We start from the raw sequence: 13,885 nt of genomic DNA, 5'->3' as shown, positions 1-13,885 counted from the left end.
CCCCCGCGCCCGCGCGCCCCGCGCAGCCCGCACCTGCGCCGCCCGGCCCGGCCCGGCCGTCCTCGGCCCTCCTCGCTCGCTCGCTCGCGCGCTCCGCGGCCCGCGACTTCCGAGCCCGCCGGCTGCCGCCGCGCTCGCTGCTCTTGCTCAAATGGCGCCTGCCCGCCTCCGAAGCGCTTTTAGGTGCCACCTACCGCATGCTCCCGGAATAGATGGCCGGGACTGGGATTTTCGGAGAAGTCGATGAATTGAAGTCACTCCGTTGGAAGCGCACCAGATTCTTTGGCGTTAGACCCTTCCCATCACCACCTGGGATCACTACGAACCGCCCGAGCTTTCCTTGCAGTGTCCAGATACTAAATTAAAAACCTGCTCATTGAGGAGGCAGGTGGAATGGGGCCATGCCGATAGCCACCCACACAGTGCAGATTAAAACATCCTCACTTAATAGACTCGTGGGACAAAAGTCACCATGGGCGATCTGGGGCTGGAACTGCCTTTCCACTGAGTCGCTTCACATTAGCGTTTGGGGGGAAATAACCAGGTGTATCGTCTGATACGGATAAACCTTTTTGTCTGAGAAGCATTGATGGGAAACCGTTGAATCAGCAAGAAATAAGATTTAGGGCTGACAATTCTGTGCCAACATGTTTTAAATACTTGCCTATAACACTGATGGAATATTGAATTTAAACTACAGGCTTAAGGAATATTTCTTTGCCCTATTATAACTCATTCTTTTTTTTAATTTTTTTTTTAAAGATTTTATTTATTTATTTGACAGAGAGAGATATAGCGAGAGCAGGAACACAAGCAGGGGGAGTGGAAGAGGGAGAAGCAGGCTTCCTGCCGAGCAGGGAGCCCGATGTGGGACTCGATCCCAGGACCCCGGGATCATAACCTGAGCCGAAGGCAGACGCCCAACGACTGAGCCACCCAGGCGCCCACTCATTCTTTTTTTAATATCAATTTTTCCAAGAGACTTGGCAGTGTTTTGTTGTTCTTTAAATTTGATTCAGCTTATAGAATCCCATTTACCTGTTTAAACCTGGCTTGAATTTCTGGATAATTTCAAATTGCCCTGTCCTTTGATGTTCATTTCCAAAGTACATTCTTGCCGATATTCACAGGAAATAGATGTTTTTAAAATCTAACTTAGAATGATAATTATAATCAAGAAAATGTATTTGTCCCACTAGTTCACCCTAATCCTGACCTAGAAGCTAAGGCCACTGGAATATGGGGAAAAAAGTCATTGAAACCTACTGTAGGCAAATCTACCCCTATGTTAATGATGCAGGAAATCGGGGTGGCTGCTCGATCTGGGTCTCCCCTTCAGGACAAAGTCATCCCAGGGGAGGGTGCACAGACACTGACGGTGGGTTCTGGGCATTGCCCACCTCCATTTCTGGAATCCGAAGGTTAGCGCAGGCTAACAAATTGAGATGTTGTTTTCCATGACAACTTGAAACGTAGGTTACCAGGTTAAATGGTAAAAATGGAAGTTGAGGACTAAGTAGGGAATGGTGAAGAGATTTAACAGTGTGGGAGTACTGACGGCAGAAAGCCCGTCCTAGCCTAGGGCTGGAAGGAATGAGAATCTGGAGCTGGTGAACGGAGCCAGTTGATTCTGCAAATTGCACACTGCAGAAGAATCTGCATTTGGTCACCTACAATCATTATTTGTTCCGTGAATGTGCTGCAGGGGCCCCAGAGGCCCCGTTCAAACGGGAGCAGCATGCTTAAAATGATGTCCTTGGCCTCCCTGTCATTCCACAAACCCTGACTCTTCACTGGCAAGAAGGAGCAGATTGCTTCTAAAATCTGACTTTAATAAGACCCCCCATGAGATTTCTAAGCCTGTTGTACGTGAGAAGCTCCAGGCCCATGTCTCTCAAACTCTTTGCACGTTCAACACGGCCAGCTGAGCCACATCCCAGATTTCCTGACTCAGCTGGGGTGGGGTTCCAAAGCGTGCAGTTCTAACAGGTTCCCTGGTCATGCTCAAGCTGCTTGGAGAAGGGACCCACAGAGCTCACCCACCCAGGTAATGCAGAGACTGTTAACAGATGGTGATGCGTTCAGGTTAGAGAAACATGCATACTTCTATTTTCTAAAGCAAATTGAAACCAGGTTAGCCAGTCCAGTATCCCTCAGTTAGAGGAAGCCTTGTCCTCCCAGGATCACACATGAGCCCCAGGGCCTTTTGGGGGGGAGGCTGTAAAAAGAGCTTCTTCAACTATGTTCCCACTTTGACTCTCCACCTAGAATTTGGCAAACTTAGCCTCTGTGCAAATTAGGAAAAAGGACCCCTCTCTGGGTGGACACACTCTCCCCTTGCCCTCAAGACAAGGCAGGACTTGAGAGGCAGAGGACCCTTTGTGCAAAGAACCTTCCTGCAGCAGGTGCTAGCCACGCCATGTTCCCAGCGGGGTGAGTGCAGGGCACCTGCTGAACCCCAACCTCACACTCACCCTCTGCTGGTCACCTTTGTACCACGCCCCTGCGTCCCGTGCCCCCCGCACCTGCGCCCCGCAGTTACACAAACTGCCCAAGCAAGCACACCCAGCGCGCTCCTCCCCAGGCCAGCATGGCTCCCCAGAGCGCTAGCAGCTCCTTTTAGGACCTGATGCCACAGGTCCACAGAGTGCCAGACGCCATCCAGGGAGAAGTAGAGCCAAAGTCTGACATCACGCATGAGCCAGGGGGATAAGGCGGCAGACACTCCAGTTGGCTGCTGGGCAAGCACATACATAATAAAAAGACACACCTTTGGACTGAGTTCCTTCTGTGTCTCATTGTCTCACTTTCCTCCTGTTTTCTCTGAGACACTGGTTCGGGCAACAGCTGTACCAGCCACAGCTGGGAAGTTAAGAGGCATGCACGTTCCAGCCCCACCCAGACTTCCTGACTCAGAAACTCCGACGGTGGGGGCGCCGCAACATGCGTTTAGCAAACAATCCAGGGCATCCTGATGCCACGTGGTAGAGTTTGAAACCCACTGCACTAATGTATGCTTTGCAATCATATTTTTACCAAATGCCAGATCAACCTATCTCCTTAAAAACTGTAGAAAGGGCACCACCTTGATGGAATGTGCTCGAGGGACAGCACACTCCACCCTGAGATGTTTGGGGTCCTGCAGGGGGTCTCCCAGGATCGCAGCCCTTACGCCTTGTCCATGCAGCTGTCCCTTCTAAGGGCTTACCATGTAAGGATGTGGTGCAGGACACACTGCCCAGAGGACACCCTGTCTCCCAGCGGTCGCGCCAGTGGTCAGGATGCGCACCTGCAGAGCTGGCCCTCTTTGAACCAAACTCTCGCCTCCATCTTCTCCCCATGGAGCCTAATCCCCGGACAGTCCAGACCCTCCAAACTAAGTCCTCAGCCCTGCAGTGTAAAAAGCCTTGCACATCGACTCGGGGAAAGGGAAGCCCAGGCCCAAGAAAATAAAGTCTTCCCACAAAAGGCAAAAAGAGATCGAAGTTTTCTTTTGATTTTTTTTTTTTAAGATTTTATTTGACAGAGAGCGGCAGTGAGAGAGGGAACACAAGCAGGGGGAGTGGGAGAAGCAGGCTTCCCGCGGAGCAGAGAGCCTGATGTGGGACTCGATCCCAGGACCCTGGGACCATGACCTGAGCCGAAGGCAGACGCTTAACGACTGAGCCACCCAGGTGCCCCTCTTTTGATTTTTGTCCGTGAGTTCACTGGCCCTGAAATAAGAGCTCTGAAATTGGGTTGGCCCTTCAGAGATGTCCCACATCCAAAGCTACCGGGGGATTAGTCATCACAGGCTGTCCTCTCCCCAGGCCCTTTCTGAGCGATTCCCACAAAGGGAGTCAGCTGAGAGCCTTCGGCTGCAAGACGCCAGTCACGGGGGCTTCAGTCCTGGGTGGTGGTTGTGGTTGTGCACTGCAACAGCATCTCAGCAGCCAGGGATGATTTCCAGAGATGGGCGTCCACTCGCCATGAGTGAAGATCTCAAAGGCAGGTCTTTTTACAGAGGGGGAGGGTCCTTTGTTACTTCATTGGTTTTCATCTTGGTTCTCTATTTTTAGTCATCCCTTCAGGCTCTACCCCAGCTGTACTGGGTGCTTTTAGGTCTAAGGAAGCTTTGCCTCTGTTCTTCCTCCCCTCCCTCAGCACTGCTACGACAAGACCCAGCCATCATGCTTGCTTAATCTTTTCTTTTCAGCTTACCAGGGCTACACAGATGCCAAAGCTGACATCTGTTCTCTGTAATCTCGAGGGTTTCTCATCCCTGCCTTTATCTAACATTGACCTAGTTCTCCTGGTCTCCTGAAATATTAGTGAATACACACAGATGATGATATCCATGAAATGCAGCTCGGTGCACTCATCCTGCTCTGCCTGTCCCTGGATCCAGCCCATCAAAACCGGTGCTTTCCCTCCTCCCTAAACCTTCCACTGTGTCCTTTGGGACACCTGCCCTTATCCATCAAGCTTCTCTGAATTCTAAACTGCTTTGTAGAAGTTGGCCACCCTTTTGGCCTCATTAAAGGCTGACTGTTGACCCGTCCCCACTTCTGAGCATCTCAACCAGAGACTGTCTCTCCTCCCATGCTCCATTATCTCCTTAATCTCCAAGCAGACTCTCCCCAGCCATAGCTTCTGAGCTGCAGGATCCTGCCTCCTTTTGGACTGTACCAGCCTCTTTCCTTCGTCTTGCTGTCCTTCGGGTCATCTGTCCTCCTTTGGGTCTAGTGGGCTTCCTCTTCATGTGGATCCAGTGCCCCCTGATCACCCCACTCTCTGCTCTCTTATGTCCACGGTCTCCTTGTCCCCAGTGACTTTCTTCTCTCCTATATCCTGCTCCCGGGCATTGTGGTGAATTGCAGGACAACAGGAGATTGGTTTCCAGCATGCCCCCTTCCACCACTCACAGCCATACCTCCTCCTTGGGATGCCACTTCCTGCCCTGAGCTCAGGATCACCTTCCTTCTAAGTACCCGTCTTTCCCACATGATCACTGCTCCCTTTTCTACCCACAGAACATGTAGAGAAACTGGTTTACTCTCCCCTTCGCTCTTGTCCTCTCTAAAGAACCGAAAGTTTGAAGGTAGCCCTGATGAGTCTGAGCCACTCCCCTCGTGGCTGCTCATGATTTCCAGTCTGTTTTCCCAGCAGCCAGGAGGAGCGGAGCAGAAAGACCCCGGATTGGCGTCCCAGAGCTTCTAGACTCAAGCCCAGCCTTTATGTTGGCTCACAAGGAGCTCATGAGCCAGCGGCTTTTTATGCCTCCAGCTTCCTCTCATGCCCGTCTTCCTCTGCTCTCAGGGGCCAACTCAACTGGCCTCCTTTCAATTCCCCAAATGCAGCAAGACCTTCCTCCCATCAAGGCTGCTGCACAGGCAGCTCTGTGAGCTCATCTGGCCAAGGCCATTCCACTCAAATCTACTGCTAAATGCATTCTCCACAGAGAGAGTGGCCACCCTGTTAAACTTGCAGCACCTGCTAAGCACTGAATTGTGTCTCCCCCCGCCAAAAAAAAAAAAAAATACATGTGAAACACTAGCCACTAGTAACTCAAAATGTGACCTTACTTGGAAATGGGTTTATTGCAAAGATAATTAGGTTAAGATGAGGTCATACTGGACTAGGGTGGACCTTTATTTCCATTTGACTCGTGTTGTTCTAAGGAGAGGAGGATACACAGGGAGAAGATAGATGTGTGACAACGGAGCCAGAGACGGGAGTGACACAGCTACAAGTCAGGGAGTGCCAAGGATTGCCAGCAAATGCCAGAAACTAGACAAGGCATGGAAGGGCTCTCCTCAAGGTTTCAAAGGGAGCCCGGCCCTGACAACAACATGAAGCCTTCAGACCTTTGAATTCCAGTTTCCAGAACTCTAGCCTCTGGAGCTGTGAGACAACAAATTTCTGTTTCTTGGTCCCCCAGTCTGGAGTACTTGGTTATGGCAGTCCCCGTAAACTACCACACCTCCCGTCACCTGGCCCCCAGATCCTGCTTCCTCCGTAGCCTAGAGCAGAATGAGTCTCCATTTTGCATGTGTTTATTAGTTGTCTATATCCTTATTTATTTCATCTTCCCCTTTAGCCGGTAAGCTAAATGAAGGTAAGCACCATGAATGCCTCATTCATCACTGTCCCAGTATGTTAGGTGGAAACAAACTTGAGCGCGGAAGTGCAGAAATGTCACCTCCTCCCCATCCACGCTCTAAACCAATGAAGAGTATTCGTGAGTCTGAAGACTCAAGCAAGATGACACACCGGCGTGAGGGGGAGACCCTCCTTCCCCTGTGGAAACACCAAGTAAATGACAACAGACTGAGTGAAATATCTCCGAGAGAACTCTAAAAACCAGTCAAAGATCCATAGCAACCAAGTGAATGACAAATCAAGAGAAAGCCACACTTGAAATAGCAGGAAATACTATGTTTTGCTCACCGTGACCCCAGCTCCTCTGAGCAGTCTAGTCCAAAGGAGGCCACCCAATTCCTAGTACCTCCCTTGGGACAAAAGGATAAGTGTTACTCTGCTTGCTGTGTTCTTGACTGTTGGCAGGCTGCCTGGGGACAAGGCTTCTGTCTTGCCTGACTCACACAGGAATTACGGTGAAGGGGTTCAGAACACCCCAAAACATGCTGCTTTGGCATAGGGATTATTTTGAACTGAAAGCAATCAAGAACTAGGAAACTCATGAAAACATCTTTACCTGCCCCTTACCTGCCTAAAATAAAGTCTGCATTTCCCCTTTTTGCAAAGGAAACCTATAAAGGAAATTCCCATTAGAGAAGGAGCCTATACTAGGAAAAAAGCTTTTCTAGAGATCATTCTTTTGCCTGAGAGAAGCTTATTTGCATAAAAAGGCAACATTTATTTACCATACATTTTCTTCCCTCACATTCCCATAACTTCCATCTCCTCACCCTGACCCAGAAGCTCCAAACCCCTGCCTTCCCTAATCTCGGATATAGAAGTCTCAATCATCTGGCTTCCACATCAAGTTTCATATTTTGTGAAACTCCTGTGCACACGTGCATAATTAAAATTTTTTTTAATCTCCACTAATCTGCCTTCTTTCCATTTAATACTCAGACCAGCCACAGAACATAGAAAGGTAAAAGGAAAGTTTCATCCCCTACAGAAAAGAGTTCATACATCAGGTCTGAGGATGCTGAAATCCATGTCATGTGTTGCAGCGCCTGAAAACTGCAGGGAGACTTCAAATGCGTGAGTGCCTGGGAGCTGAGATCAGAGGCAGAGGGACATGGCAGAACATCTACGGCCTTGGGAAAAAGCAGGGGTAAAACTCTCAGGGAAATTGAGGCACTTAAAAGCAGTCAGGTATATGGGGGACTCAGGAAAAAGCACATGCATGGTCCCAGGAAAGACACATGCCCAGAAAAGGCCCAAGGAGGTGTTAAGCCCACACCAGGCTAATAGTAAAGGTCTTACCTTTTACTATAGCCAATCTGCAAAGAGTGGGAACGATAGCTGTTTTTTTTCAAATGCTCATTTTCAACAAAAGTTCACAAAGCATGAAAGAAATAGGAAAACATGGCCCATTCAGAGAAATAAAATAAATCTCCAGACATAGACTCTAAAGAAATAAGGCTTCGGATTTACTAGACAAAGACTTTTAAACTCCTGCCTTGTAATACTCACAGAACTAAAACAGAACATGGACAAAGAACTAAAGGAAATCATAAAAGCAACATATGAACAAAATAAGAATATCAGCAAAGAGATCAAAATTATAAAAAGAACCAAACAAATTCTGGACCTGAAAAATACAATTACAGAATTGAAATCTCATGACAGAGCTTCAACAACAGACTCAAATGACAAGAGAAAGATTTAGCAAACTTGAAGAGATGTCATTATAAGTTAACAAGACTGAGGAGTAAAAAGAAAAAAAATGAAAAGTGAACAGAGCGTATGGGAGTTATAAAGCACCATTAAGCAGATTAATATATGCATGAGAAGTCCCAGATGGAGCAAGGAGAGAAAGGGACAGAGAGATTATTTGAAGAAATAATGACAAAGATTTCCCAAATTTGAGGAAATACACGAATATATAAATACAAGAAGCAAAACAAACTCTAAGTAAAATAAACCCAAAGAGACACACACTGAGACAAATTATAATTCTATAAGGCCCGCACTACCCTGATACCTCAACATAACAAAGGTGATATACGGAAAGCCCTACAGCTAAGATCATCTTCAACGGGGAAAGACTAGAAGGTTTTCCTCTAAGATCAGGAAAAGGATATCAGAGTTTGTGACTTCTATTCAATATAGTACTGGCAATCCTACCCAGAGCAATTAGGCAAGAAAAGGAATCGAATACAAATTTGAAAGGGAGAAGTGAAATTATTTCTTTTTACAGAAAACATGATCTTATATGTAAAAAACAAAACAAAACTATAGGTTACACACACATACACACACACACACAAGCTGTTAGGATTAATAAGTGAATTCAGCGGGGTGGCCTGGATGGCTCAGTCGGTAGAGCATCTACCCTTGGTCTCAGGGTCATGAGTTCAAGCCCCACATTGGGAATGGAGCCTACTTAAAAAGAATATAAATAAATAAATAAATAAATAAATAAATAAATAAATAAATAAATAAATAAAATTCAGCAAAATTCAGGGTACAAAATCAATATGCAAAGTTGCATTTTCTATACTTTAGTTAGTGCATTTTTATACACTAATGAAAAGTCTACAAAGGAAAATTAAGGAAAACAATTCCATTTACAGTAGCATATGAAAGAACAAAATATTTATGCATAAACTTAACCAAGGAGGCAAGACTTATACACTGAAAACTATGAAACATTGCTGACGGAAATTTTAAAAGACAAAAATGAATGAAACTGTCATGGTTGGAAGACTGAATATTATAGGATGTTGATACTAAACCAAAGGAAGCCACTGTTTCTAAGCAGTTCTTTTCAAGATCCAATGTTTTTGCAGAAACAAAAATCAATCCTAAAATTTGTATGGATCCCAAGGTACCCTGAATAACCAGAACAATCTGGAAAATAAAAGAACAAAGTTGGAGGTCTCACATTTCTTGACTGCAAAACTTACTACAAATCTACTGTAATCAAAACTGTGGTACTGGCATAAAGACAGACACATGGGCTAAAAAGTAGAATTCAGAGCCCAAAATAAACCCTCACATATGTGGTTAAATGATTTTAAACAAAAGTGTCAAGATCACGCAATGGGGAAATGACAGTCTCTGTCATAAATTATGTTGGAAAAACTAGACATCCACATGCAGAAAGTACCAAGTTTGAACCTTAACTTACACTATATGTAAGAATTAACTCCAAATAGCCCAAAAATCTAAACAGAAAAGCTGTCATGATATTGGGTTTTCCAATGACACCAATAGATATGACATCAAAAGCACAGGAAAACTGATTACATCAGAATTCAAAATTTCTGTGCATCAAAGGACACGATCAACAGAGTAAAAAGGCAACCCACAGAATGGGAGAAAATATTTGTAAACAATATATCTGATAAGGGGTTACTATCCAAAATATAAGGAACTCCTACAAATCAACAACAACAACAACAACAACAAAAACAACCCAATTCAGAAATGGGCAAGGAATTTGAACAACCATTTCACCAAAGAAGATATACAAAAGGCCAGTATACACTGAAAAGATGTTCAGCATCCCTAGTCATTAGGGAATTGCAGGTCAAACCACAGTGAGATATGACCTCACACCTGTTAAGGAGGCTGGTAACAGAAATAATAAGTGTTAGTGAAAATGTGGGCAAGTGTCTGTGGGAACATAAAACCCATAGCAGCTGCCAGAGAAAACAGTATTGCAGATCCTCAAAAAATTAAAAACACAATTATTGCATGATCTCTCAATTCCAACTCTGGATATACATCCAAAATATTTCAAGGCAGGGACTCAAACAGATTTTTGGGCACCAGCATTCACACCAGCATTATTCACAATAGCCAAAAGTGGAAGAATCCAAATGCCCGTGACAAATAAATGGATAAACAAAATGTGGTACATACATGCGATGGAATATTATTTGTCCTTGAAAAGGAAGGGGGTTCTGACATGTGCTACAGCATGATGAACCTTGAGGACATTATCCTACATGAAATAAGTCAAACACAATAGCATGATTTGTATGATCCCAATCATATGAGGTGCTTGAAGCAAGTAAAAATCACAGAGATGGGGGACTACTGTCACCAACATGGTGACATAGGACATTCCTAATTACAGTGCCTCTCCAGAGAAGACCAGCTAGCAAGTAGGCAAGGCTGTGATAGTTTCAGAAGCTGTGGCCGAGGCTGAAGCACCCCTCTGGAAAACCGAGACGAAGACAAACCACATAGAAGGTGGAGGAGTGGCCACACTCTTCATCGCTCCTCCCCGGGGTTGGCCCAGTGACAGACTGAGAGGCCCCCCCTGTTCTCCGGTTTCTCCAGTGGGAAAAAGAGAACCTAATGTCCATTCGGCTTCCCCAGAATTATGGGATTTTTCCTGGGAGGCTCCCTGGGGTCTCACCTCACCAGGATCACTGGGGGAATGCACCAAGCTCAAGCACTAGGATCAGACAGAGACAGAGGGGAGTGCGAATTATAGAAACCTGGGCTCAGGTCATGGGGGACCACACGTTCCGACTTCCAGCAGTGACTGAGCAGGGATCCCAGCCAGCAGGTCAGCCCATCTGCACAGCTGGGCTGGTGGCCCCGACTGGCCAGAGAGCTTGGTTGGTAGTTCTGCCTGATTTGAATCCTCAGCCAATGGCCCGTACTGGTATGGAGCCCATCTTCCAGCCCAGCCCAAGCTAGGGGCGTATTTGCACTCCCACTCAACCTCAGAGCATAGCTTTCTGTCCCACCCCTCTGGGAAACGTGGCCATGGAACCCCAGCAGCTACACGGCACACCCTACAGCCCACCTGGGCCACAAACACAGCCCAACCAACCACCCAGCAGAGCCTCCAAGTCTGCCCCTCCAGGAAGAGGAGTCAGAGATGTCCAAAGGCCACGGAGTCCATCCTGTGGCCCACCTAGTGGGGAACGGCCCAGCTTTGAAGCGTATACTCTGGCCCCACATCACCAGGGAGCCTGAAGAGAGTGACCATGAGCAGCCTCCGATCCCAGCCTACGGTACTACTAACCACAGAGCCCAGCCAAGAATCTGCATGAATCTGGGCTCTCGGTATTGAAATGTTTCGTTTGTGTGCAAGATTAGGAATAGTGAATGAAAGATCCTTCCGTATCTGGGAGAGAAAACACGGATCCAGAGAGATTAGTTTTCTACTAGGGACACGGGTAGGAGGGGGGGCCCGTGACACTCTCTGAGCCAAAAAACCACCGAGTGGAACCCAAAAGAATTTCACATTCTAAATGCAAATCTAGAAGCATACAGGGGTTTATTTTTCAAGGTAGGAGGACAGAACATGTTTTATTGAATAGTTTGTCAACTTGATGTATTTCTTTTAAATATTTAAGTACAAAAATACACCTTGTGGGCCGCTGTTTGTGCTCTGGCCCACTGCGTGCAAATGTTAGGACAGTCTGCCTTGAGTTGAGGAGCCTTCGACCTTACACGGGGGCAGTTCATTCCATTTTTGGACACAGCTAAACGTTAAAAGGATTTTTTTTTAACTAAAGCCAAAACATATCTTTCTTAACATCTACTCTCTGTATCCTCACACTATTTCTATTAAAATTCCTCAATAATTCAAATTTCTCCTAACTTAGAACATCTTCCCTCGCTTTTCTCAAATTAACATTGATTTACTGTCAGAAGTGTTCCTCTGATTCTAGTAAGAAGGAAACAGAAGGAAAAACAAGGCCTGTCAGGAGTTATATGAAGTCTTACACAGCAATAGGGCATCACAAATTTAATTTGTTCATTGTGTTCGATATGAATACCAGGTATAGTATTATTGTCATGGCTATTTAATAAAGAGAGGAAAAGTTCAGAGAAATGGGGTGATTTTCATATGGTCCCCAAACTTGCAGTGGAAGAAGCAGGTCTTCAGCCTGGCTGTTCTTACGAACTACCTCTTTGGCCCCAGAAAAGTCACAGTTTGCTCACTTGCAGAAAGCTGTGACCTTCCTTCAAAGCTGTCTCTATGGTTCAAATGGCCAGTTTCTGTACCTGCTATCAATTGCTATAAAAAACACCTAAAGCTTCCTGGCCTAAGACGATGGCACGTGACTGTTTATGAGTCCGTGGTTTGCTGGCCTTTCTTCTGGTGGTCCTGCCTGGTCCCTCACCGGCTACCGGCGGCTAGAGTCATGGCGGGGGCTACAGGGGCTCCAGCAAGCCAGCAGGGGAGGGGCGGGCCGGCTGGGCCACTCTCCCCCAGCCCTTCACCCTTGGCTTTCTCGCATGCTGCTGAAAGCACTCTCTGATCCCCACCTGGGCAGGTCGAGGCCACTTAGAGCCTACTTTGGGACCACATGTGGTCACTCCCGCCAGGCCCTGTTGGTTAAAGCAAGGCGCTGATTCAGGGATGGGAAACAGTCCCCAGCTCCCAGAAGGAGCGGCCCCAGAGTCACCTAACAAAGGGAGGTGGACATAGGGAGGCACGATCCCCCCCTGCGGCCATCAAGGCAGTGATCCGCTGCGGTTCGCCTCTGGCCCCAGTGATTCACAGCCCACTGAGACCCCCAAAGTCTCACCTTGTTCCAGCACCTGCGGTGAAGCCCATGAGCTGGTGACGTGCATGAGGCTCCTGGGGTGTAGCTCCCCCGAAGCCAGAAAGCTGCGTGGGCGGCTCAGCCTGGAGCGGCTTACTTAGACACTCAGCAGCCGTGTGTGCTCATTCTCACCCCAAATGCCTACAGCTGTCCCCACTCCCCACTGGCAGCATCCAAGTAGAGCACACGTGAATGAGGACCTCTGTCGGGACGCTTTCCGAGCCAAGCCTTTCTAGTTTGGAAGGTGCAGCCAGTGAACTGGAAAACTTGTATCTGACTCAGGTCAGGGGCCTCTGTGCAGAGTGCACATGACTCTGAACAGCCCGTGGCACCGGGCACCTACCCCATTTTAATATACCTGAGATCTTGCCAGCCATTCCCCACTTCATTGAGTGTAGCAATCAATCCCGGGCTCTTCAAATCTACCAAAGAAGACTGCTGTCTAATTTGCGGAAGCCTTCTAAAAATAGAGGCTTTGGGGAGGCTTCTCCTGATTAATGATCAATGGTCACTATTAAAGTTATTTAAAGTATTTAAAGTTATACTTTAAAGATAACTTTAAGTATAAAGTTATCGTATTTTCTTCTGACCCCAAAAACGGAGTGCATAAGCACTATGCATGCCGTGTGCAGACTGAGAACAACCCTCCACCCGAATGCTTTTATGGTCATTGGTCATATTTTCAAAGTGAATTTTATCCCATAAACAGGAACCTCATGAAACAGGAATAAGCAATAGTAGTTTCCTATATTGGTAGTCAGACAAAGGACCTTGCTCAGTTTCCAATTACTTTGCTTTGTATAAAGCTCTCAGTGCATCTGTATCAGAAAGGCAATTCCTGAAATCATTCCATATGTACACACTACCCCCCCACAGATACATGTGCATAATGATGCACATGCACAGATACACATGCATGATGATGTATATGCACAGATACACATGCGTTATGATGCATATGCACAGATACATGTGCATGATGATGCACATGCACAGATACACATACATCATGCATATGCACAGATACGCATACATGATGCATGTGCACAGATACACATGCATAATGATGCATATACACAGATACACCTGCATGATGCACAGATACACATGCATGATGCACATGCAAAGATACACATACATGATGCACATGCACAGATACACATGCATGATGCATATGCACAGAT

At 46.6% G+C, this 13,885-nt stretch overlaps 1 protein-coding gene across 1 annotated transcript in view; it reads right to left on the bottom strand.

Moving 5' to 3' along the window:
- The window catches only part of DIRAS2 (DIRAS family GTPase 2), a 44,283-nt gene that overhangs the window by 29,679 nt on the left and 719 nt on the right, over positions 1-13,885 (bottom strand). The window lies entirely within an intron of this gene.

Source organism: Mirounga leonina, unplaced genomic scaffold, assembly GCF_011800145.1.
Source record: "Mirounga leonina isolate KUSES-001 unplaced genomic scaffold, KU_Mleo_1.0 Mir_224, whole genome shotgun sequence".
Classification (NCBI taxonomy): domain Eukaryota; kingdom Metazoa; phylum Chordata; class Mammalia; order Carnivora; family Phocidae; genus Mirounga; species Mirounga leonina.
This window is presented reverse-complemented; position numbering and strand designations above follow the sequence as displayed.